The sequence below is a fragment of the Phaenicophaeus curvirostris genome, chromosome 2 (genome assembly GCF_032191515.1).
Source record: "Phaenicophaeus curvirostris isolate KB17595 chromosome 2, BPBGC_Pcur_1.0, whole genome shotgun sequence".
NCBI lineage: Eukaryota > Metazoa > Chordata > Aves > Cuculiformes > Cuculidae > Phaenicophaeus > Phaenicophaeus curvirostris.
Window position 1 is genome coordinate 46,453,801 of NC_091393.1, and position 26,016 is coordinate 46,479,816.

Consider the following 26,016-nt stretch of genomic DNA (forward strand, 5'->3'; position numbering starts at 1 on the left):
ACACATTCATAGAGTCCCTCCTCATCTTTCCTGTAGGCTCCCTCTAAGTACTGAAAGGCTGCCGTAAGTTCTCCCCAGAGCCTTCTCATCTCTAGGCTAAACAAGCCCAAGTCTCTCAACCTGTCTTCATATGGAAGGTACTCCAGCCCTCTGATCATCTTTGTGACCCTCCTCTGGACTCACTCTGACAAAGCCATGCCTTTCCTGTACTGAGGACTCCAGAATTGAATGCAGTACTTCAGATGAGGTCTCACAAAAGCAGAATAGAGGGGCAAAGACATCTCCCTCAGTCTGCTGGCCAAATTTGTTTTGATGGAGTGTAAGATATGGTTGGCTTTCTGGGCTGCAAGCACACATTGGTGTTGAGCTTCTTATCTACCAACACCCCCTTGTCCTTCACTTCAGGGCTACCCTCAACACATTCTCCAACGAACCTGTATTTTTGTCCAGGATTGCTCTGACCCTTGCACAGGACTTTGCACTTGACCTCCCTGAACTTCATGAGGTTAATTCGTCTGTCTGTCTGTCTGTCTGTCTGCCTGCCTACCTAACTGAGTATCTATCTATGTAGATTACTGTCTATGGAAAAACGTAATACCAAGAGTCAAAACAAATTAGTTTTGGGCACAGCAGTACAGTTGAATCTTTGCGTTCAAATTTTCTGTTGGAAGGGCACACTCCTGTGTTGACATTTGGCTCCAATAGTGAAGCAGATCTCCTTTCCAAGTGAGGAGACTGTGATGTGCCCTGGAAATCTCAGTATAACTAGAAAGCCATGCCTAAAGAGGGAAATAGGAGCATAAAACTCAACAACTTTAACATATTAAAGGAATTATTCCAGTGAGAGCTGAAAATATTTAAATATTTTAATAATTTTTGTTAATATGTCACCAAATTTTCTGTGGAAAGTCTCCGTTGCCTTTATTCCTATTCAACCTCAATTCTCAAGGCAGGTCCCAAACCATATCCTGAGCTGCATTAAAAGAAAAGTGGTAAGCAACTCGAGGGAAGTGATTCTCCCCCTCTTCCGCGTTCTCATGAGACTTCACCTGGAGTACTGTGTACAGTTCTGAAATCTCCAACATAAAAAAGATATGAATCTGTTGGAATGCATACAGGGAAGGGTCACAAAGATGATTGGAAGGCTTGAGCACCTCTGCTATGAGGACAGACTGAAAGAGTTGGGGTTGTTCAGCCTGCAGAAGAGAAGGCTCTGGGGAGACCTTATAGCGATCTTCCAGTACCTGAAGGGGGCTGCAAGAAAGCTGTGAAGGGACTGCTTACAAGGGCATGTAGTGATAGGGCGAGGGAAAATGGCTTTAAATTGGAAGAGTGAAGATTTAGATTAGCTATTAGGAATAAATTCTTCATGGTGAGGGTGGTGAGGCACTGGAACAGGTTGCCCAGGGAAGTTGCGGATACTCCATCCCTGGAGGTGTTCAAGGCCAGGTTGGATGGGGCCTTGAGAGACTTGGTCTGGTGGGAGGGGTCCCTGCCCATGGCAGGGTGGGGGTGGAACTGGATGAAACTTTAAGGTCTCTTCCAACCCAAACCATTCTATGATTCTAGATGGGTTTTTTTCTGTTTATTTCTTTAATGCAGGATAGGGGTAGGTTATGGAAAAGCATGACCCATATAAGGTTGGACTGCATCTGAGACAGCATGAACCACAGGAACAGGGCTAGATTGTGTCTCTTCACAGGATTTTTTAAGATCCAAACTGCAGTTTGTTTAGTATGTTATCGTTTTCACTGTAATAATGTCCTTTAGCATGAATGCAGCTGTCCAAAGAAAGCTGAATGAGTAGGAACCACATCTCTCTAAGAGCCAGATATCACGACAAAACCAGTGGGATGTGAAACTTTCCAAGTCACAGAAGTGCCTCACCTTTAGATAGGACAATACCTCAGAACAGGATATATATGTTAATCATTTGAATAGGAGGGAGAGATATTTGGTGAGAGACAAAGTGCAGAAGATAACAGGTAGATTATATACAGAAAAGCCTTACAAAAATACTTGCTGGGAAAAAGTGAAATTAAATATTGCAAGAGATAATTAATCTGTTATGATGTTTCAAGACTAAACGCTTTTTTTTTTTAATATTCTCAGCTTCCTTTTCCTAAGTAAATTCCTGGGGTTTCTTATGGCACACAGCATTACAGCTTCCAGTTGTTTCCTATGACTGAAAGCTTGAAGGTTACCCAGCAGCTGTTAAAGGAAATGCTGCTCTGGGCAGGAAGCATCATTGTCAGTTCAGTCCTGACTATGGCTGATGGGAATCTTCTGGTTGACTGAAATGCTGTTGGATTGAGCCCTAAAGGATTTAATTTTCTGAAGCTTGTAAGGACCCAGGAATTGCTAAGCACATTTGTCTTTGGAACCATCATGTGCCTGGCAGGTATCATAAGAAGCAAGCTTGGTCTGATATTGCCATCCAAGGCTGCACCTTGATAGGTCCAATGATAGCCTGTAGAAAGCTTCCAAAATACTGGGTATATTTAGCAGAAAGTTGTCACACTTTGTCCATACCAATCTTCACGACTGAGCAGGAGTTCAGTGTGCTGGGCTAGCAGTAAGAATCTGGCCCCTCTCATTGCTTGCTTGCTTTTGGCCTTTCTAAAGACATGTAAGCTACTCAAAGGGAATATGTGCTCCATGGCCTGAAACAGTATCTCAGTTACCAGGCTCCAGATGCAAAAAGATATGATATAAAAAGTGTGTTATAAAAAGAACTAAATATTGATCTGTTCCTGTGGTGAATGGGCGTGAATAGGCTTAAAGTGCTGTGCTGTTACTTTTGTGGATCTCCGAATAGAAATCACTGTTTACAAAAACACATAAACAAAGAGCTAATTAAAAGCCTTTCAAGTCTAGCCATCTCTGAGTTTCAGGAGCCTGGATACCAGCTGGTTCTGAATCAGGGGTGCAGCATGCAGTTCTGATTTTAAGCAAATCTTCTTAGATGGGTGTTTAAGGTAGAATCTGTCCTCAAGAAGTCACTTATTCTGATGGTAGAGTTGTTCATTCCGTGGGATGACTGCTTTCACGTGTCCTTGAAGAATTTCTTAATCATCTGGCCTTTGGAAAACTTGTTTTCCACAGCTTCTGTTGAAGAGAAAACCTTATGCAAAATGGAATCCAGCAGTCACTGGGCCAGGAAGAGAGGGAGAGGGAACATGATGCTTAAGGGCCAGCAGGTTGCAGGGCAGTTATGTTTTACCCAATGTTTGCATAAAGTGACTCACCCTTCTTTGAGCTTCATCTCCAGCCTTGCCACTCCTGCTCCCTTCAAGGATTATTTTTATTTTTAGCTATGACGTATGACCTTCAGCAAGCAAGAATTTTGGCTAGCTTGAGTTCTATATCAAAACACATTTCTGTTTTGGAACAAAAATAACACAGATAACAGATATAACAAATAAGATGTAATTCTTTCTAATGTCTCTTCCCTTCAAGTGATAACTTGAAGGGTAGAATGTCTACTGGTACCAAATGGAGTTTTATTAATGGGAACTGACAGGGAATAAATACTTCTGTATCACGTACATGTACTTCAAACCACTCCTTGTTAGTACTCTTTGTTCTATATTGAGCATAAAGTTATAAACTGAGAGCATACCACTTGCATCTATTAATACATTGTCAGATTCTACAGCACTCACTACATCCAAAAAGTGCTGACTTGCACCAGCAAGTTCTGTTTAAAGTAATGGTGCTTTAGTTACTTTCTGGCTGCCTAATCTGGCCTACATTTTGGACTGCGACAAGAGTTTTTACAACACGGGTAAGATGATAAAAACAATTTATGGGAAAAGATTTTAAGCTCTTGAAATGATTGATGATGTTGTAAGTATCACTTTTACCGTATCCTTCTTAAAGCAGCAGAAAGCAGGACTCTCTTACTGAAATAGTTGCTCATATTTCCAGTTTCACACTCTTTTCCAAGAGGTCATGACCTCCCTACCTGTAAGTGGAGAAGAAGGTTGTCATGGAAGTGGCTTTTTGCTGTCTTGGAAGACTGATTTTGGACTTAAATTGCGAACTAAAGTAACTGTTAATGTTTGTTAGATACTTTTCTGTGACATTTGTTCATGTATTAAAACTTCATTTGCCTGCAATTAGCAAAATCTTCACTTTAAAAATGAGGAAACAAGGACTGCATGGAGAAGAGACTCAGAGTACTATTTTTTTCAACCCTTTAACCAATGTAGGAGGTTTTTTTTATGCAGCATTATGTGTTTTGTCAGTACCAAAGAGAGGCTTGAATATTATGTGAACAGAAGTGCTTGCAGCACCTCTTACAAGAGATCTAGACTCCTGTATTTAAACGTATTTTCTGTTGAAGAGAGGGGTCTCAGGCTCTCTCCTTGGATCATGCATAAAGCTGAGAGTTAATCACATATGCCCAAAGCCATGCTGCTGCATGACTTCTGTAGCCCCATTCTGACAACCATGCTAGCTGTGTCTATGGCCCTTATATTCCCATCTAGTCTTTTGTCAGTGCTGCTCTTTAAATTAAATCTTCTTTCTTGGTTGTTTGTTTTTGTTTGTTTTCAATTATTTTTCCTGCACTGTATTTGTAAAAGCCAAAAAATACTCCCTTTGCATTGTTTTCCCAAACCAAACAAGACATGCTAACTTATCTTCCATAATTTTTTTACCTCTCCTGATATTTTGAGAAATCTTCTTTGTCTTTACTTGACTATAGCTAAGTATACCGATATAAATGGCTGTACCTGTTCGCAATAAACCAGATGGATCCTAATAGTGAACATTGCAAAAAGAGGTTTTAATGAAATTTGTGCTGCCCTTAGCCTTATAACAATAACCCTGGAAATATTTTCAAATGGTGTGATCAGAATCACTAGTGAAATTTATCATCTATCTGCTTGAATCCACTACTTCTGGTGTTGCCATTTTCCATTCAGCATGTGCTTGGGGACCCCAATTCCTGTCACTAGAATTCAGATTCATCTCATTTAACCATTGTCATTTAAAACCTGACATCTAGTTCACTCTAGCTGTCTAGGGTAAGGCCCTACTCGATGTAAGGCCCTACTCGATGTAAGGCAATTCAGGTCACTGATTTTAAGGTGAACTCCAGATCAGAACAATACTTGAGAACTGGAGATGAGAGGATGAAAAAAGGTTTGAAGGAGGAGACAATACTGCATGTCTCCTGTTCCATTTTTAAAAAAGAGGGAATGTACCTAAAACTTCTGGTACTGCACAGTATGTTTGCAACAAAGTGCTCTCTAGAAAAGGCAGAGAGGAAAGAGACTCCTGAAAATATAAGTGAAGATTTGAACAGAGAATTGCAAGAGTTATTATTAACTCGTGTTTCAAATTTGTTTATGAAGACTTTTAAATAGAGATTTATTACAAAAATTGTAGTTCTGGCCTAAATGAGAAAATATTAGTAGTCTTTCAATGTTAAAGTACTATTTGAAGTTCATGATCTACCAAGACTACCTAACCATATCAGGAGAACCTGAAAGAAAACGTCTGCAAGTGGGTGTCACCAGACAAAAAGAAATAAACAGGGGCTAACATAACTATGAAATTCAGCATGTGAAAAGATACTAGGCAGACAATCAAATACAAGAACAAATACACAAGAGGGCAGAACTCCTACTGCCAACAATTACAGCAATATTACATATCACTTGTGTTCTCACATATGCTAATGTTATGCTAGTACAGCTTCCTTGATCTTTCTGGAACTAGTCCTGGTTTTCAGCAATGTGAAAGCAGAATCATCCAACATGTGCCTCTTGCTTTTACTTCCCCCTAGAACTAAGACTTGAGGAAAATGGAAACTTCTTGTGACTGATTATATGCTACACAAGATTGGGCTGAGAAACAGGAGTTTAATATTTTGTGTATCTCTGTTACATAAGAAATTATTTTTTAATGCAATCAAAACATTGACCCTGGATCTTATTGCATCTGACAGTGATGTTATTAATTCTCTGCAAGCTAGCTGAGCAAAAATAATGAAACACTAGTGAAAGTTCAAAGCCGGGCCTCTTGCCTCTAATAGGAAAATCCAGCAGATTCTCCAAATCTTGTCTTTCTCTGGTTCTGACTTTGAAGTGTTAACATCGTATTCAAGATGTTTTAAAGTAGTGCAATCAAATAAATAGTGCACTTTCAAGCACCAATTAGTTTCTTATGTAAATATTTAAAACGTATTAGAATAAAAGGTTCTGAATTTAGGGGCCATTTTTGCATTTTTTGAACGTTTGTTTCAGTCCTGATGAATAGGTCAGCTCTCTGTCTGGCTACCATAGTTATTACCATTGCTACTACAGCTACAGCTCTGCAATAGAGAAAAACTTTGAGAAAAAGCAAGTGCATCACTCAATGTAAGGAAGAAATCTTAAGACTTGAATGTCTTTTTATGAAAAGTCTAACGTAAGAAATACCACTCTCCCCGTGTTAGTAGGTCTCCCTAGTTGAGATGTAAGGGAATATACGTCACAAGCCCAGGGAGGTTGTTATTCTGCCTTCTGAGAACCAGGGCAAAAACCCAACTGGGCTATTTGCTGGTATCCTGAACCATTATTATCCTCTGAGTCTCATTAAAACAAAAGAAAAGAAAACAAAAACCTTGCCTTTGTCTCAGGTCATTCCAGAACACTTACCCTCTCCTGTTATGTATCCAGGCAGGAAATGTTTTTCTTGTCTTAAAATGAGCAATGCAAGGATATTGTGGAGAATGCATGTAGGGCAATATGCTATCAGCACCCTCCAGTTGTTTATCGTGGCCATTTTCAGCTCAAACGGGGACACTAAGTTCTCTGGATTCTCACTGTGCTGGCAAAATCATTTGTGTGTGACAACATAAAAACAACAACTGCTTCCTGATAGCTTTCAGAGGATTGCTTTTCCCAGACTTATCTCACAGTTTCACTTTGCTACTGAAAAGAAATGCAGAGTTTTACAGCAGGCTTGCCCATTTACTGTATATTTGTCAGAGATAACTACACAGTTTTGCCTTTTTGCTCTGGAGGAGATAATAAAGAGGACTTACTCTCCTTCACCCTGTGAATGGACATGGCCTACGTCTAAGGTTGCTTCAAAACCACAGGCCCTCAGCTGCAGTTGTGGCTAGGGGCCTTTTCTATAAAAGTACATTGTTTTGCTGGAGGCGGCAGACTCAGCAGGGTTATGGCATGCCAGAGATACACAGGAATGCGAGACTACTTCATAAGCACAATTTCCGATCTCAGCATGTGTCTCCACAGCAATGTTGTGTTATGAAATTAACACAGATTTTTTTTATGCAGGAAGCTTTACGTTCTAAAGTCCAACCATGGTGTCACTAAGGCAAAGAAGGTTTCTCCCTGAGGTAGGTCACAAGACCAAGAGCACAGCAAGAAGTCTCCTTTCTGCACATAGAAGGAGGAAAGAACAGCATAAAAGCAGTGTAAAAGTCCTCACACTTCTTCAGTCCTTTTTCTAAAGAAAGCAATTTTCAGGCTATTCAGGACTCACTGGTGTCGGCTGCTTGGTTATTTTATTCCTCAGCTTGTGACAGTTCTCCTTTATGCATATTTTGTATAAGTCCAAAACAAAGGACATTTTTAATTGTACCCTGAAGAGAAAGCAAAGCTCATTTTCCAGCTGTTGGTGCCAGCTGGAGAATACAGGGCTTGTTTTCTTTCTAAAACATAGACTTTCTTTCTAGCCTTAGCAACTACTTCCCACTTCGCCTCCAAATACTTATTTGATGCTTGGTAATGATTACTCTGGTGATGTTACTGATGAGAGGAAAAAAACAGGAGAGTGATCAGGATGATAGTCGCAAATTTAGGAAACATAAATTACAATCTGTCATAGACTTCGTGTGTTATCTTGCACAAATCACTGAGCCATAGAGCCACAACAGGCTGCATTTGTCTCAGTTTCTGTGCTTCAGTTTTACATCTGTTTAATGTGAAACGTGATTTCTATCACATGAATTTATGTAAATTCAAATTACAAAGTTCCTACCTGTTTGCTGTAATGGGGACCATGCTGCTTTTTAAACTAAGGCTTTTAAAAGTGATCGTTAAGATACATACCAAAAGGACTTGCCTTTATTTTTTTTATTCTCATTATGAGGAACTACAGTTTGAGCACAAGAATAAGTGCTGTGGAACTGCAGAAGAGGATTTCTTCATCAGGAACAGATGAACAGATACTTGCAAGCTTGTTGGAAGAAACTACTCCTCTCTCCTTGGGTTTTTTGGAATAATAAGTGTAAAAGAATGCTTGAAATAATAAATTCTTCTGAAAAATTAATGTTTCCTGTTGAGTAATCCAAGGCTTTCTTTTTTCTGAGGAAGAAGAGAACTGCAGCCTCTTAAAAAGAAAAAGAACCAATCCAACACTAATTAGAACAGTCTAACACTGGAACAGTTAACACTTAGTATTCCTTTCTTGGCATGCCTCTGTAGTGTATTTCTTGCCTCGGAGAATTCCCCAAAGGTTGTTTTCTGACTAATTTTGTTCGGTTCGTGGGAATTAGGGTCCATTGACATGAGTTACAACTTAGAAATACAGGAGGATAAGAAACAGTTAATTTCATTCAAGTAATTCTTTTATTATCTTCTTGTGAAGTACCTATTCAAAGCTGTCAGCAAACTGATAAATGTAAGTCCTAATCCCAGGCCTACACTGGCAGAAGTTGAAATGATTACCTTTAGTCAACATTAAGACAACGGACTTTTGCAAATGATAAACATACCAAAGCGCTGTGGACACAGGGCTTTTTGGAGTGAACCAGCACAAAGATCAGTTTGTAATTATCCAATGTAAGTGCACTGCTCTTGTGGGAGACTAGTTGCTGTGATCTCAGGGCTGGATCTAAGTGCTAGAGCAGCCAGCACCAGCATAGAGGGAGCAGCAGAACTGAGCCAGCTCAAAGTTTCCCACAGCTTGTCCGAAACTCGGCATCATCTTCTGACAGCAGAGGTAATATTTCAACTGGACCAGTTATTCTTCAGTTACCTGTTGTAAAAAAAATTAAAGCTCAATTTTGGTAGTGTGTTGCAACCATAAACTCTTCTGCAGCAGTGATAACTTCAGAATGATGTCTTTTTCCTACCAACCAATGTCACCTGCAAAGATTTTCATGAGCTGCTCTGGTGAGAAAACTTAGGAGGACAGAGTTATTTTAATTAATACTTTTCTCCTCAAACCATAATTTTGTTAACTTTAAGAAGTCATTAGAATGCTGGCATGAACAGGAGACAATGCTTATGGGTTTTAATGAATGCAAATGTGGGGAGGAACCCATTTTCATCTTCTAAGAAACAGAAGAGATTAATCCAAAATGACATATTTAATTACTCCAATCAGGCCTTCTTCACTGAGAGGCAATAAAAATAAGAGCCTTTGATTAGTTCTATATTTCTGAATAAAAATGTTGATGCCATTAGCTAAGAAATATTTCAGTGACAGTTCGAAACAAATGTCTCCAATACACTCTTAATGTAGATTTTTAATGCTCATTATTCTTGGCTAATTGCATGCCAGTTGATCATTAAAAACAGATTTGAAGAGGCTTAGGAAGCATGCATCCTTTACATGAATGCTAATTCTCAATAAACATGCTTTTAACAACCAATTGGCTCACTTGATATGTACAGCAGGGAATTAAAGTCACAGAATGTTCTTAAAATGCTTGCTTTGAAGTACTATCATTTCCTACTTATCCTGTACTGTCTTCTCTAATTAAAAGGAAAACCGATTGTTACATAGACATAAGACCTTTTTCTAATTTGGCTTTTGCCAGATCTCTTCTTTTCAGTAGTTCATTTCTGGTACGTTGCCTCATTTTAATATTAGTAGTGCATAAATAAGATATCAAGAAAAAAAAATTGTCAGAGAGAAAAAGTGCACCTCTTCAGTCCATACAAAGAACCATTGCATGTGAACACATCAATATTTTCTGAAAGATATGGTTCTGCCCTGAGCCTACTGACAATAGCTTCCAGCCTAAAGGGTTCAGAATGGTCTTTCCAAAGACTGGAAGCAAATTAGAATTTGATTAATGTCCAGGTACAGAGAAAATTTCATAGTGCAGATTCATTCAAAGATTCACAAACATGTGCAGTCATTTAAATTGGTTGTGTGAAAACAAAAAGCCTTGTTCCAAATTCTCTTGAACTTTGAAGACAAAAGGGGTTAAAAGTACAAAACTGAATTTTGTAACTCAGTTGATCTCCATTATCTAAGGAACGGGTAAAAAGTGCTTTCAGGTAGAAACCCTTTAGGAACAGGTGATGTCATCTAAAAATTGGACAGACTTACTAGTCTGCATTAATTTTATTTTGAGTTCATGCCTTTATTACAACACAAAATTCAACTAAAATTAAGATCACATAAAGAATTAACCAGGCATAGACACTAAGTAGGACAACAAACCTCCTCTCATTCTAATTTCAGTAATTTTGTGAAACGGAGGATATTGAGTTTTCCCTCTCATTCCGATAGTAGTGTATCACCCATGCAGTGCTGGTCATTTTTGTCTCAATTCTTTATAGTTTTTCTGAAATTGTGAAATATTTATGCCTGAAATATGTATTTAGCTATACCTTTATTATTTTAAATACATTTATAAGCTGACACCTTCCAGCACAGCTTGAAAAATGAAGAATATGCTTATTCCTTCTAACAAGTGTAAGGTTTTAAATCCTTTCTTTATTCAGCTATATCTCTAACCAGAAAAGAGAACATTGCTATATGGTTTGGTAGAGATGATTTCTTGTTTTCCTTCAGATCTTCCATGCCATCTGCACAATTATTAAATACAGAATTGGTTATTTTTATTTTGGCAACATCAGATATACACACATCTTTGTATGGATCTCCCTTTATTCCCATAGGAGGACAATGCCACATCCTTCTGCATGCTGTTTGTCCTGTTAAAGATCTACATCAAGGAGGAAAGGAATCTGCTTGGACAACCACCATGTGAGTTGGCCCAGCACTGTTTGGTATAATCCAGCTGACTGTGCTGCCTATAAAGCCTGTTAGCATATGAAAAGTGACTAAAGGGTAACTCTAGAGAAAAGCTTTTGAAATACATCTTACTGTAGAGAAATCACAGAACTAGAAGTTTTGCAGGGACAGGGAAGGTAAGAATTCTTCGCAGCTGAGTGATCTGAAGAAGATAGGTCTAGAAAAAGCTTTAGCTTTTCTCTAAACTATTTAAGTTGTCTGTGGAGAAGACAGTAGACTATCTTGCTTTGTCTTTCATTCTTTTTCTTTTCCTTCCAGAACAGATCAGACCTGAGATTCTCCAGATCATGATTATTTCACAGGGCTTTTTGCGATCAAAGTCCCTGGGCAAAACAGAAGGTAAATCATAAGGCTGAGAAGAAGCCCCTAGCCAAAATGCTAAAGGCTGCTGACCCAGCAGTTGCCTACTTCCTCTCAGGATGTCCTGGCTACAGAAAATTTTGAGGTCCCAGAGCGATGTATGCGTGCAGCTGCTCGCAAGAAGGGAAAGAACAGGCTTTTCTGTAAGCAAGTCATCCCAAATCCAAGACTGGCCTTATCTTTTCTGGTGGAAGCTGAGACTGGGTGGCCCTTGACTACTTGCAGATGGACATGTGGTTATGAACAGGGGTTATGTGATGATATTAATGATTGGTGATTAGTACAAGAAAATACCAGGCACAAGGCCCATTCTATAGGGGGTCACCAAGCTAGACATGTAGCTGTATTTCTAAAAAAAATGCCTAATAACCTGAAGGCTCTCTAATAGCATTAGAAGTTTTATGTTCTGGAGTAAGGAAATCAAATCTCATGCTTCGAGGCACATGCTGATCTCCACAGGAACCAGGAAGGCATTTCCACCAGAAGAGCTTTATGCAGTTGTCTGGGTGGTTTCCATCTTTTCCCAGATTGATGGTAAATGGAGGCCGTTGGAGGCAGGATGCTGAACTGCATGCAGTGACCCCCACATATCTGTGTCCCCATGTAGCTCTTTAAGTAGCTAAAGATTTTGAATCCTATAGAAATGAATGCAATATGACAGGAAAGCTTCAGCAAAATGCCTTCAAAGTGAAACCCTGGGCCAGCTTTCAGTCTCTATTAGGTAGGTGCAGTGCTCATTGAATTCACTCCCAGAACAGAGAACAATACTTGGCAAGCTGCTTCTGGTGAAAAATGATTAATGCCTTGTGTCAAGTGCTTATAAAATGGTGTGGCACTCGTACACAGTGTCTTTTCTCTTCTTAGGTAGGATGCTAGTCACTGCATCAAAGCAAAGCAGAGCATTCACAGCAACAAGTTTTTGTTCTCCGGCTCCTAATATGCAGTCATGCCAGCCAGCTTCTCTGCATCTGATAAAATCTGTGCCTGTTTTGGCTGCCTTCTGCTCCTCTTCTACTTTTAATTGTCTCTGTGGCTTTTTCTCTTCCTTTTTTTTTTTGTTTCCCTTTTAATTCTCTTCTGCCAAGCTGAAGGAAATAATTTGTCAGCTGTTATTGAAATTTCACTTTGATCTGGCTAATGTAAAATATTTTACTCCAGCACAGAATATGATGCTGCCACTTTGTCATTACCAAAAAGAATTTTTTTCTCACGGGAACATTTCTATACGCATATATATGTAGTTAACAGTATCATGGGCAAAGGAAAATTGCTTCAACAAGCCAACTTTCACAATCAGTTCAAGCCAATACTTGTGTTTTTTAATTCCTGGAACACAATGTTTAAGTTTATTTTTCTCATGATGTCATAGTCAATGTCTTTTTTGACCTCGCAGTTACTATTTTTCCCTAGAGATACACCATATTTATTGTCATTATTTTTCACAGCCTTGTAAAAGGTGTGATAGTGCAGCCAAGGAACAGTTTTAAGTTTTTACATCTCAGACACTGGGATTTAGAAAAATAATTGGCTTCTCAGTCACTTTGTGAGTTTGATCACCAACACTGCTAAAGTTTGTGCAAAATTGAAGCTTGCCTTCTGAGAGAATGACAAAGTAGAGAAATAAATCTATTATTTCTTTTTTATTTGCTGGTTAAAAGGGGAAAAAAGTGTTCTCTGTCCAGTAGAAGATACAGAAGTACTGAATGAGTAGGTACAAATATAATGCAGACTATAACAGTGTTACCTTTGTCATTCCTCACAGAAACAGCAAAACAAGGCAAAATAGTTCACAGAAAGTACTACTGCTGGAGAAAAGCCTCCAGCTTTCATTCTTCTTGGGATTATACCTGGATGTGCTGGAGTGCATAAACTCTCAAAACTGTTCAGATTTAAGGAGAAGCAGCAAACGAGTTGAGACAGGAAAAGGAGTGACAGCATGTTTGATATGACGATTCCTTGTACATATTTCTCCAAAGTGGGGAAAAGATGATTTGATTCTGCTTTACACATCTTTGTAAAGTTATTTGACTTTTAAAATAACATGATGTCCTTGTTCTTCCCTAGGTTTTAATGCAAATGACAAACTTGAGAAGAAGTCTGAAGGAGATGAGGACTATGGATTAAAGGAAGCGATTTGAGGAATGGGGAGTTATTGACCTGAAGTTGGAAAAGGCTGAAGCTGTGATTTTGTTGCAGAAAAACTTCTAAGGAACAGCGTTTTAAATGGCATTGGAGAAAAGGACAAGAATTGTAATCCTCATGCAGGAAAAGAAGTAAGTCCAGTAGAGAGATAAAAGAAGATGATCTGAACTTTTTTTAACTGGCCTTTGCTTTTTTTTTGTGAACCAGAATGGTACAATACTGGAAAGCAGTGGAAGCAGAGATTATGACAAGCAGATCTGCAGATATACAGAACACAGCTGCAAACAGCTTCTAGAGGATTTTTATCTGCTCCACTGTTTCAACAGAAGACCACCATGCACTCAGTGGGAGAGACTAAAGGTGGTCTGTGATCATCAGCCAGTCAGTCAGACACAACTCTGCTGGGAGGAGTAAGAGAGAATTGTTGGTGGCTTTGAAAGTTGGAGGAACAGAGTATCTTGGCAGGGAAAAGATTATGCAGGACTGATATGTGATAAGGTGAGTCTCTTCACCTAGAGCAATTAAGGAGCCAGCCTTGTTGCAATTACAACATCACTTACAAAAGTGCTCAATTGAGCCCAGTCCCTAAGGAGCTTAACTTTAAAAATAAGAGAAAGCATTTCTTGCCTCAGAGTGCTCGTTATGTACTCAGAATGTGCTGTTCTCTTTCCAAAAGCTTTTCATCTTAAAGTGAGTTTTCGCCAACTAGTCTGAGACAGAGCTCTGTGAAACAACATGGCAAAGAAACAAGACTGCATGCCATTCAACTTTAATAAGTCATGGGAGAAGATATTGTTTAGCCTTGTGAAGTTTATACTCTCAGATTTATAACTGTAAAAAAGGAAGCAAGCCTGCCTATGCTCCAGCCCTTCCACCTTGAATGCTGCATGTTACTCTCACCCTGTCATCTCAAAAAGGATGTATCAGAACAGAAGAGAGTTCAGAGAAGAGCAACAGGATATCTAGAGATAGAGAATGCCTTCTGCATGACAAAAAAAATAAGTAAACTGAGATTTTTCAGCCTTGGAAAGAGATGACTTAAGCTGATGTAGTAGAGGTCTATAAACTCATGAGTCGCACAGAAACATCAAGTAGTAGTGGATGTCATTTGAATATCTCTTCCAGCAATAAAACTACAGGATATCAAATGAGGCCAGTAAGATCCGTGTTCGGGGTGGGGAGGGGAGAAGAATGTTATTAACACAGTTGTAGTAGTCCAAGCTGACCTAAGTGCAAAGGAAGATTGGATGAGTTCAGGGAAATTTGCTGAGAATTTCTAAGCACTGAAATAGTGTCTGTTTCAACATACCACTGAGATGGAAATATTTGGAGTCTGTGACAGTATAATGGGGAAACATTATGCATACTTACTTTATTTTTAGGATGCCCTCTCAGAATTTGCTTGAAAATGCTGCTGGTGATGTTATGATCCTGTGGTCTGATCCATTGCAAGCTCTTATGTTATTGTGTGACAGTAATTCCTTATCCAGATCAATAGTGGCCAGAGGACTCCCAAACTGGGCTTGACATATGAATCTCCTGATGGTGTTTAGGCATGGGCTGGGCACTGTCAAGACGCAGAATAAAGGTTTGAGAGTAAAGCCAGTATGTGAAATCTCATGCTCACTGCCTTCTCCATGATGCAGCAGTTGCCAGTGTGTCTCTGCCTGGAGCAATCCATCCTGTGGCAGAAATGCAGCTGCTTCAGGAAGGGCAAAGCCCACCCTTGCCACTTCAGTGCAGAGTTTACAAGGGAACCCCACAAAAATTGCCCTGGCACAGCTGGGAAGTCCTCAGTCCTGGGGTGATGCTAACCAGCTGAAAAGAGGAAAAGGGAGGGGGAAAGCAAAGTCTTTGCTGAGAGAAGGTAAGAATAACTGCACCCTCCAATGCCTTGATATAATTTTTGCATTGTGCTCTAATCATGGCAATAAAATAATCTGGACTAAAAAGTGCACCTTTGTTTTATAGGACCTTTTATACTCCCCCAGTATTTTGTTCATCTTGAGCAGAAAGTAACACACCCAAAATGGTTGAGTTGCTTCAGCTGAGGGCATGACAAGGACAACAATAGGTGTTGGCTGCTTTTGCTGCCTGACAAAATAGATTGTGGACCTAGTCTCTAGGAGACAAAGGAGCCACTGGGTTTAGGGACAGAATTTTTTTTGTGAAGTTTCATTTTTTCACTTAGCAATCAAGGGTGCTGGCTAGGTACCTGTGTCTGACTCTAAAAGATGATCCTTGCAGGAGTTTTTTAAGCTCAATCACAACATAATTACTAAGGCAACAAAGGAGAAGCAATAGGAACTTAAAAGAATTCTGCTTTATGTAGCCTAAACTCCAGTCGTGTTCCTCATATAATAGCAAACTGATGAGCAAACAGAAAAAGACACAGTGATGAGAGGTATTGACATGTACAACTCAATCACCAGACCTGCTGCACAGTGAATTAGGCCTTCTTGAAAGTTTGTGCTGTCTTTGCCACCCATTGTTTCAGCTCTTCATAAGGTTAGAAGATATAGTTACCACAGTCATCCTCAAGTGGGCATGAATATTCATTGCTAGATTTTCTGTTTTATCTTAAGGAGGTAAAATTTAAAGTGAAAATACGTCATCAGTGAGGGGTTTTCCGGCAATTCTTACTGGAAAAGCCAGGAGAAGTACATGTTACACACATTTATTCACATTTTAGTAAATTCAGACACAAATATAAATGGACTCCAAGTGTTCAAGAGCTGCGCTGTAGCTGAAGATATGTGCTAAAGCACAGCGGAAAAAATACTGACAAAAGTGCTAAGTGTCTAGAGCAGTTTAAATACAGCAGACCAAGCATCCCTGGCTGCTGATGCACAGTCGTGCCAGCTGTCTTCTTGTGTTTTGTTGCCAGCAAGGCACTTGGGTTCAGAGCCACAGATCTCAAAGTAATGGTACCAGAGCAGAGAATGATTTATTTCTGTTAAGTCCTGGACATGGACATTTGTACAGTCATTTAAAGAGGGTAAAAACTACCGTTGTGGAGGCATGTTCATTTCCTTTGGCAAATTTGGGATAATTATTAGGAAACGTGACAAAACTACTTAAAATTTAAGGGGACTACTTAGACAAATCACAGGCTTAAATTAGAAGTGGAGAATGGAAGAAACATCAAAAGAAAACAAAGCTGTCAGTAGTTCACAAAATGAAAAAAGGCCCTACTGAGAAAGGGTAAATTGGGTAGTACCATTATGGCAGAGGAAAAAAAAATAGTCTATTGGGTGTCAGCTATACTTCAGGAAAGGAATAAAATAAGTTATAGAATGAAGGGAAGTATTAACACATAAAGCAAAGACTCCTTTAGTCAAGGTGATGGAGACTTTCTTATTAGGGCATACATTGTTGAATCACTAGGCTGCTAGAATAAGGGCTGAAATCAGTGGACGTTGATAGCTGCTGCATTTGACAGAGCACAGAAAAGGCTAAGCTGTACCGCAGGTGCCTTTTGTCACAGATGATCCACCACCAACAATAGTTTATTCTTTTGGATGGCATACCCTTCCCCAAACACCACTGCCAGCTCTGTCTCCATGCTCTAGGGAAAACACGACTGGTATTATGAGCAGATACACAACAGCAAAAAGAACAAAATGAATACTTCTACTACCTTCAGGTCATTTAAAAGCTGCTCACAGTCTTGCTTCTTGCTCAGGGTATTGCAGGAAGCTTCTTTACTGTCTTCCTACAGGAAGGATCTCAACACCTTAGCAGTAACATGTTTAATGAAAGTAATGGAACCTTTAACACACTACATATGTAATTGGAACAGGCTTACTGGCAGAAAATGTCTATATCTATTCTGGTACACTTTTTCAGCCTGCAAAACAGAGGCCTTGCATTCAAAGTCCCCACTGGGAACGATCCCAGGAATGTTCAGACCCTAGACCACGTCCAGGAATTGTTTGAAGGTGTTGGCTGGCAGGGACTGAAAGTGTATCTTGGAGTCATCTGACAGGGAACTGTACAGACAATTGCATTCCTGTGCTTGAGACTGTTCCTGGGTGCTGTTTAACTTACTAGCATAGACATAGTCTCATTGTTCAAAGTGGTGGACTCCAGAGAGCTTCCCTTTTCCAGGATGTGGATAGATGTCACCTTGTGTCCCAAACATGTTCTGAAGTGAGAGAAAGGCAATCTCATGCATTGATTTCTCTGAGAAGGAGGCTTGGATACACAAGTGAGAAGGATGACTATCCAGGTAACTGGCATATATTTCATCACTGGTTGTCAACCACTGTAATATTATAAGGTATTTCCTTATTTTATGAGTGTGCTAGGATATGGACCTAAATAATTGTGTTTGTCACGACAGGGCTCAGTCTGTATCTGTTTTAATTCTGTCCCTTTTCTATGGAAAATGGCTATTTTTGCCCTTGAATTCCTTCCAGAGCACTATCTGGGCATGAATTATTCTGTAATTAAACCAAACTATTTCAGGTCACAGGAATAACTGAGTGTAATGTATCTGAGAAGGACGATGTGTGTGACCCCTATGGAAGCCTGCAAACACTTTATCAGCATGTCAGAATAATTTCACAGCTTAAGTACAGAGACCTAGAATACAGTCTGCAGTCTTCATGTAGTACTGTGTATTTCTAGAGCTTTGCTATACTAATTGTATCATATTTGCTTAAAAATACCATATATGGACACAAAGAAGATTTTATTGCTAATTGCACATTGGGAAAACACATGAGAGTTATGTATTGAGACCAGCAACCTGACTGCTGCTCAAGCTGAGAGCTTCAGAGTTCTTCAGCGTTAATCAAATGATGGTAGGTGGAGCTTCATCTTCTCCTGTTGCATTCATGATGTGTTTTGCACTGCTAGAGACTTTAACAGTTTTAAAAGAGGTCAGAAGGGAGTTTGAATCTCAGAACTTGTATCTGTCAAGACCCACTTCTAGGGTCATGACCCCACTTCCAATTATACTGCCAAGCTTGTGCATAAAAGTAAGGTTGTGACCCTTGTTTGAGAACTAGTGGCTTAAAATAGGCTTTGTGAAGAAGGCATTAAAAACATTTACAAAGCAGTGTATACTTGGAATGCATGTCAAGTGTAGGGTACTTTCCAGAGAGGTGAGACAAGGGTGAGGTCATGCAAACATGAATGCATTGTATTTCTGTTTAGGTCATCCTTTTTCACCATAAAAGGGGAAGAGAACCATTCTCAGGACAAAAAGAATCATAGCAGCTGTGCAGGTTCTGCACTATTAGATGATACAGATTCCTGTCCTATGTTCAAATTGTCAAAGTGCAGAAGTTACAAGCCTACAAGTAAATAGCAAGATTTTCCATTGGAAACTGTGAGTTCACCTATTGGAAATCAGGATGTAATGTATATTATAGGTTGAGGGTATTGGTCAGTTATATGATAAATATGAAAAGCACACATCATCCTAAGCTTTATCAGATGTGATGCTTCTGACTTAGCCTGCAGATGAGTCCAAAACATCACGGTGGATTTTACCTCTGACACATAGTATAATTTCTCCAGTAAGATGAATTTAAATAACACATGTTCAACAAAGATGATTGAAATGTTCTGGGGGTGAGAGTTCTGTCTTACAATATATTGACTAAGAAAGACTGGCTTATACAAGCCTAGCACAGTCAAAGAAAGAGTAAGATTGCATTCCCTAAGTCCATTGGTTGATGAAGAAAAGCAGTGGAAGTAACTGTCTAGAGTTTAAACAAAGTTGCAGTGTTCCACAGGAAGAAAAAAAAGATTTTTATTTTAATTTGACTATGAATCACTCTGGGTTAGAGACTGAAAGAACTGGCAGTACTGCAAAGCTTTAGCAGAGGTATGATGAGCCTATGACAAGGAACTTAACTGGTTTTGAGACACAGCTAGCTGAATGGGATTATATAGGAAGATGAACAGCATTCATCTTCCTATATAACAACAATAGGGAAGAACAATATGGACATTAAGTAGGTGACATTCCTCGTTGTCAGGGACAAGAATAATATGATTATCCTTCTGCCAGTAGTGTACTCTGTGTGTGGTATATTGCCCAAAGCTCTCCCAAGCCTGACACTGGAACGCTTACAGAAAACTAAGGTGGAGTCAGGTCTGATGCTATATTGCAGATTAATGCAATATACAAAGAGGGTTGTTTTCCAGATACAAAATCAACAACTTACATTGCTCAGTGTCATACTATCACTCAGAATTATATGCAATTCGTTGCAGTCTATGGAGTCTTATGGAGGATTATTTAGCTTAGCATCCTAAAAATATGGAAGTCAGTGGGAACTGGAGTGACAACACCTACTAGGAGTGGATCAGTTTTTTTCTCCCTCTAGGTGCAAAAGTCAGTTAGCAACCCTTTTCCTTTTGGCCGGTTCTCTTGTCTTTTTGGCCTTTTTTCTCCCCAGGTGCAGGGGAGGATAAGAACATGCTGAGCTGGTTTTGAGAATTTAAAAATGTGAAGAAAGGGAAATTAGACCCTAGCTGTGGTTTACATTGAAGTGGAGATCAAAGTCCAGCACTTTCAAGCATAAAGGATGTGTATACATTCTGGGAGCAGCTCTCTAAGTTTAATAGAGTTCAGTCTGCTTGTGTAATTCTACCTTACCTAGCCCAGATTCCTGTCTGAATTTATGTTTATTTTAGAAAATGTCTCTGTTGGTATTGAAAAAAATCAAAACTAAAATTTTCTCATTCAAGCACAGTTATTAGTAAAATTAGGAGGAGAATTCTTCTGAGAACAAAGGTCAGCTAGCTGCTACACTAACACTAAGCTATTTCATCTCTCTGAACTAAGAAGTGGACCAATTTTCTAACTTACTACCACAAAGCAGCACATGAAACGAAAGGCACTGTAGAGGGCTGGGTGGCTTTCAGTGGTGCTAGGTGACCTCTGATTACAACAAGCGGGAATGAAGTGCTGAGGCCACTGCACTGTGCCATGGCTCCTACCAGAAGTAGGAGATTGCTAGATGCAACTTCAAGTGTAGGCACAAGAACATTTCTTGTTGTTGTCTGTCTTGTTTGTATGTGTGACATTTACCTGTGATTCAGGGATTCCTTTAATGTTTTCCTCTGAAATTGTGCTGAAATTGAAATGAGTAGTCTTTTGCAGTCACTTGTTGTCATCCAGAAAGGGTTCTGGGGTGTCAGTGGAAGAAAATACATCTCTGGCCTTACTTTTTTTTAATGTCCAGATGGGATGGATTGTTACAGCAAGGGATTCAGGAAGCACTGAAAACCATAGAGTAATCTAGAAAATGCTATACTAAAGCCCTGCTTTATAGAACCCTGGGCAATGGTGAGTAACACTTTGTCCTGGATACTCCACTCAGGGCAAATAAGCTATTGCAGTAATTTGCCTTCTGGAAAATTTTCTCTTGTGGGTAATGTCTGCCAAACTCCCCTGAAGACAGGGACTGACCTGTGTGTTCTTAAAGTTTATAATCTGTAGGGGTGCAAGTCTTTCAAATACTTTGGCATTTACCTTGCCAAAACAAGTTGAGAAATATCACTCTAAAAATAGCTCAGTCTTTTGGTTCTATATGTGTTTTAGGTAAGACATTCCTAAAGTTTAAAATGATGAATACTGTTTTTCAGAATTCTCCTGCAGAATGAAACTTCAAAGCTAAGAAGGATAACATTCTTTTTTTAATTAATCTTTATTTGTTTTAAGGTCAAATCCTGACCACATTATTATTTACATACAGTTGTTTGCTTTTTTTTTTCCTTATTTTGATTTTGTTGCAGTCCAAAAATCTCAGACGATAAAGATTAAATAAATAGAACTTCTACCTGGGAACTCTGAATATGGCAGGATCAATTTAAGTTAGGCGCTTATGGTATAGAGAAATGAAAAAATAGGTGTCTCCAAAGAGAACATATTTCAATTAATTTATTCTCCCCAGCTTGAAAATAAAAATTCCTGGCCCATTTACTGCTTATGGCTGCAGGTGAACTGGCAATAAAAACCTGACGCCTTGCTTTGTTGGAAGTACCTGCTAAAAAATATTTCCTACCACACAAAGCTAACAAATGTTCAATTATTTGAACAAAATGCTTTTGCCTAGGGATATGCTGTCATCCTTCTTGTTATGACGTCAAGACTGTGAAGATATGCTTGTGACACGTGTGTTATGCACATGTTTTACAAGTTATGTGAACTCTCCAGAAAGAGGTGAGTTGATTCGTCAGATGAACAAGCCTGGGAATAAAATAGACGGCCAAAATCTACAAAAGGATTTAAGTCTGTAACTCCTTTTTAGGCACCTATGCTCACCATGAAATTGATGGAAGGATAGGAACCTAAATACTTATGTGGATCTTGGCCTGTGCCTTGTTGATCCCTGTTCAGTGCCTTGTCTTAATAGCTTCTCTTTCTCTGATCACCTCCATATTTCCTGGAGACAAGATTTATAGCTATTTCAAGATTCACCTTCTAAGACAAGAATGAAGATAATTATTTCTGGGCTTTGGTTACTGAGACCTCATGTTGGTGATATGATGTCTAAGACACCTCACGGTTTATGTGGGAAGTCCATTGGTATGCTGGCTTTGAAGGTGTCCTTATGTGAACTTGGCCGCCTGTCAGCAGCATGACTGCACAGTTCTGGTAAGTTTGGAAAGTTCCTTTAAAGGCTTGAAAAAGGGAAAGGCCTCATTTCAGCACATTTTTACCAGTGACATAATCTCCTCTTAATGTTTTTGTATATAAGGCATCGTGTCATGAAACACAGGTCAAGAAACTCGCTCCCAAAGAATGTATGCCTCTGACTCTAGGAGAGAGGGTTTGAAAAAAATTTGTTGTTGCTGTTCAGCAGCTTTCCTGGGTGTCTCCTTCTCTAGCTGATCCACATTCTTTCCCAGTGAGTGAGAACATGATAAGGTACTAGTGCCTATTTATAACTGGCAGGGAGAGATACTTGCTTAGTGATCAACCACCCAGCAAAGGGGAAAAAAAAAAGAGAAAAAGCAGCCCAGTCCCTAAATGCTTGTACTTAGTTCTGCTGATGGTTACTCCTCCGTGCTGGCATCCTTACTCTTCTTTGAAGGGCACCACATGTGACTTGGCTTTTGAGAGCAAAATAAAACAACGTGTTCAGGACTGTGCAAAATGACTCAACATAAAACCATGTGTGCTTTTCATCTTCTAGTAGCTTTCATGTTTGATTTTTGTTTCTCTGAGAATGGCTGTTTATACAATGGCAGTATTTAGCGGCCCTGATCCAAACTGAAGCCTGCATTGCTAGGCTATCTGCAAACACATGGTGAGAAACAGGCTCTGCCATTAAAAGTCAATTATAGAAATGACCCTGACAACTAAAAGATAGGACAAGTAACAGATATGATGTAACTTTCCCAAAACTACACTGCAGATAAATCGCTTGCTAGAGGGAAGAATAATGTACTGTTCATCTTCTCCTTTCAAACAGTTATGAATGAGGTAGAAGCTAAAAAAGCAGACCTCAACCGGTCTTTGGTTCACTTGAGTTGCCTTGTGCTGGCTGAAAGAAAGAAGGATCTTGGATCTCTTTTGTACATCCATCACAAATGTCCTTCCTTCAGTGGTATGTAGATGGCAACTTTCCAGCCCTGCTGATTTTATGACTATATAGTTTTCCTTTCAATAAAAGTTCATCACACAATATATGGTATCAGAAAATAATCTTCATCAGCTGAGAGGCAGCCTCCAAACAGAATAACTTTCCTTTTGATATCCTGTTCAGCTGTAACTGTATGAGAGCTGATAAGGAAAATACTTGTTGCCAACCTAGTATTTCAGCATGCCTGTCATCTAACATGAAAGGAAATGGCTGGGTAATTTTATTCCTTTTCTCAGAGATGTGAACAGCTGAATATTAGGAAAAGAATATTAGGAACAGACAACACAAATTTTCTGAATTTCCAATGAACATTGACTTTATTCTTTCAAGAAGGTCTGGTTCCATATTGTTTCACTAGTGAGCACTAAGTGAAGCAAGGCACCCACACAGGCTGTCTTCTTGGATGTCATGTCATTATTTGTCTGGAGTACTGATGTGTCTTACGTAAAAGTTTTGAAGAGTATTATTTGAATAAAACCAATCGTGTTCTAAAGACATGAGAATTCTACTGGAATCACTTTAAAATTTATTGACTATATGGGCAGTTGGTACCCTCTTTAAAGACTTCGGTAGGATGATCTCATAATTCCCTATGAACTAGTAAAATTGTATGCTTTTCTACAATTTTTCTTTCCAGGCTTTATTTAGGAAGATACAATCTCTGCATGCACCTGTAAATGTTGTAAATAGAACAATATGAGGAAAAATTAATTTTGTTAATTCAATTACAACATTTCTTTATAACTGTTCTGAAATATAAGCTTAGTTAGTATTACTCTGAAGATCTGACTGACGAAAAGAGAAACTTCCTGAATGTCTGAACCAAGTGTAATGGGGAAGTGAGGTATAAAACCCTTGCCTAGTACTTTTACTAAAAATACATTTTTGAGGTAATGTTTGCATTGTGCCTAGGAGCCATAGTTATAGACTATGAACACAACATACTGGTGGGCAAGATCAAAAGGCAGAGACTTGTCCACAAATTTATTGTCTCTTTGAAAGAAGATGACAAAACTGTATACCTACAGAAGTCTGGTTACAGGCACGTTCAATGCTCTTGGCAGTGTCAACTCTCCAGTAATTTCACTTTTGTCAAGATTATCTTGGGAACCTTGTCAAAAGAGAGAGTTCAATAGAGATTTGAAGGAAACTGATAAAACAGCTTTGGTTTTGAGATCATAGTCCAAAATTCAGTTATGTGGAGTAATGTGGCTACAAAAGATAGAAGTTGATTATCAGTACAGATGAAGTAGCAAGGGAGAAATGAACCAGCTTGTGAGACCCTTAAAGTTTTTCTCTGATATAAGAGTGAAAAAATACAGTTTATGTTGCAAGGAGAAAGGTGACAGTAGTTAAAGACATGGATTAGGAAGATATTCTTTGTAGTTAGTAACTTTCTGAATAGCTAGCAGGGGTACTACTGTGTTCATAAAACCAGAGGACAGCAATGGACATAGAAGGTGGCATGGCTAGGCAGTGCATCCAGCTGATGGTACAGTAGCTTTTCACACCCAGAGTAGCTTTTCACACCCTTTTCTGAAGAAATGAGAGAAAATTAATGCCAAAGAGCTGCCCTACAGGACATGTGCCTCATGCAATGAGACCTCAAAAAATGGGGGCTTCTTTGGCTGTGAGAAGTACCCATCCAACTTATTCCCTGTAAAATAAACCTGCTTCTTCCGTTGAATTTCTCTGCATGGAAAACATAAGGAAAATATTTTTTTGTACTCTGTTTTCTCTTACTGCAGGGGAAGAATGTCCAGAAAAGCAGGTGGTGATACGGGAGTGAGGAATAGATGGCAATCCTCTCCCCACGGTGTCTGAAGTGGCCAGTGACTGACCCAGCTTGTGGGAATTCCCCAGCAGTGAATCCCTCTGCCTGGCATATGCTTGCTTTGTATAATGTAAGATGAATGACACAAACCAGACAATTTGGCCCTGAGATGCTATAATTGTGAACAAACTGTCTAAAAAAAAAGTTTAGAAGATACAAATCTCACAATCCTCCCTGACTTTTGATTTTCCTTTCCCCATGCTGAATCCATTAACTTCGGTATTTTGAACCATGACTTAAGGCAGGCCTTAACTCTGCAGGTACTGACTGCTACCAAGTCGTACAATCAATCCATGGGTGGGATTTTAAAAAAATACTCTGAGGTGGCCCATAGGAGAATCCCATTTGCCTTGTTTAATTTAGTGGGTACAGGGTAGAATTTTCTTTTCCATACTTATTTAAAGCAGTGAAGCAGGCCAGGCTGTCACAGACAATAACTGATGTTATCATAGTTTGGAAAGCACATATTTAGGCAAAAATAATACAGACTTCATACAAATTGTGAAACTGGACAGCCTGCAGCCATCTGGAACTCCACCTGTGAAAGAACATCTGTAGGGACAAAGTGGTTTTTTCTGTAAGAGTACCATCCCTCTAACTGTAACCATTACAGAAAGACCCTTGTCAAGCTGAGGTTTATTCAACTTTCAAAGTTCATATGAAATTAAATGCTATTTCCTGTGCAAACCTAAATATTCACAACTAGATTTTTTGTTTTAATAACCGTTTCACTTCACAGTCAGCTTACGGATTGTGGAAGCCAGCTTACATGCCAGTGGGGTGTGGATGGAATAGGAAGTGATGACAAGATAAATGTGCCTCAAAAAGATTACAGTCTATGGGCATAAAGTAGGTTGAATTTTCTTCAAGAGGTGCAAAAATTAACATAAGTCAAGTGTGGCTTGTAAATTCTTTTTGCAGGGTCTTTCTGAAGAGAGACCATGCTTTCACTGTGCAGTGAAATTTGATTTCAGAAAGTTTCAGTTTTGCTAACTTGCAGAGTACAGACAAAGTACTTCCTATTTGGGATGCTTTTCAGACTGCAGTAGATCT

At 39.2% G+C, this 26,016-nt stretch overlaps 1 long non-coding RNA gene across 1 annotated transcript; it reads left to right on the forward strand.

The window, feature by feature from the left end:
• Positions 1–3,654: 3,654 nt before the first annotated feature.
• Positions 3,655–8,275, forward strand: LOC138717459 (uncharacterized). The gene is made up of 3 exons (XR_011336863.1): positions 3,655–3,787; positions 7,296–7,357; positions 8,113–8,275. It is a non-coding gene; the product is annotated as an uncharacterized lncRNA (long non-coding RNA).
• Positions 8,276–26,016: the final 17,741 nt, after the last annotated feature.